The sequence below is a fragment of the Gossypium raimondii genome, chromosome 6 (assembly GCF_025698545.1).
Source record: "Gossypium raimondii isolate GPD5lz chromosome 6, ASM2569854v1, whole genome shotgun sequence".
Lineage (NCBI taxonomy): Eukaryota > Viridiplantae > Streptophyta > Magnoliopsida > Malvales > Malvaceae > Gossypium > Gossypium raimondii.
Window position 1 is genome coordinate 55,702,350 of NC_068570.1, and position 1,332 is coordinate 55,703,681.

Genomic DNA, 1,332 nt, shown 5'->3' on the forward strand with positions numbered 1-1,332 from the left:
TACTAAAAATAACAGTAATATAATACAATAACAATAATAATATTAACAAACTAATATTAAACTTGATTACTAAAACAAATACAAAGGATTAAATTATAATCAAAACAGAATTGAAAAAAAAAAGAAATTAAATTCAAACAAAGGGCGAATTTGCAAAATGCGCGTAACATGGAGGGTCAATTCGGAAATATTCCAAACCCTCCAAAACGTAGCGCTCCGAGCATGGAAAAAATTGAAATAAATGATGAAAAATGCAGCCGCATTTAAGAAACATGAAAGAATCAATTTAAGCATGTTACAAAGGCGGAGGACCAATCGTGCAAATAATCCATGGAGCCTTGACATAAAGTCCAAACGGTGCCATTTTGCTTATGTCATTAGAAACAAAAAGTTTCCTAGCACCTTCATGCCGCCGTCGCCGTGCCAACCACGGAGCCACCGCGTACGGCGCTCGAAACCAGGTAAACGTCCTTTCTTTCTTTATATATATATATATTAAAAATATATGAAACAAAGATCAGAAAAAAAATGAAGAAAATTCGAAAAAAGGAAAAGCAAATCACCCTTAAATTGCTATCTCTCTCTGTTCTTCAATAGTTTTCGACACAATATTCCTCACACCAATTTTGTATCCATTTTCTCCCCCCTTTTACCGATTGAAAATCGACCTTTTATTCCCCCAAAATAACAGACCAAAAAAAACTCTCCAAAAACCCCCTTACATTTGTTGTAATTTCCCCTTTTATCTTCTGTTACCCCATTTTCCTTGCTTTTGCTGCAGTTTGTGATCCGTTTCAGGGACACGGGAGGAGACGTGCGTGGAAACTGCAACCACTGGCACACACGCGCGAAACTGCTACTAGGGTTTCCTGATCCTTCCTCTGCTATTGGTTTCGGGCTACTGTTTGGGCTCATTTGGGTTTAGTCTAGGCTTGGGTTAATTGGGTTTAGTAATGGACTGTTAATTATTTAGTTTTTTAGCCAGGCCAAAATTGGCCTATTACGTATATTTTATTTCTTTTTTTTTTTTGTCATTTTATTTGACAAGTTGTTACATACATAGTCAATTATAAGCAGGAAAAAAAACTCAAACTGCCATTTCTCAGTCATTCCTCAAATTAGTAGTATTGTTGGAGTATTAAATTGATAGAATTTAGATTAAATTTGCTGCATTATTTAGAATTAGAGCTTATTTGATTGAATGTATAAGTATTAAGGACTAAATATATTATTATACCAAGTAAAAAAGCTCACCCCACCATTTCCATTAAATTTTTAACTAGTGAGAGGGCAAGTGACCAAAACAAAATGAGTGATAAAATTGAAAATTTT

General features: G+C 34.3%; 1 long non-coding RNA gene across 1 annotated transcript; it reads left to right on the forward strand.

Annotated features, from left to right (window-relative positions):
- The first annotated feature begins 300 nt into the window (after positions 1-300).
- Positions 301-1,109, forward strand: LOC128041653 (uncharacterized). The gene is made up of 2 exons (XR_008196592.1): positions 301-461; positions 782-1,109. It is a non-coding gene; the product is annotated as an uncharacterized LOC128041653 (long non-coding RNA).
- Positions 1,110-1,332: the final 223 nt, after the last annotated feature.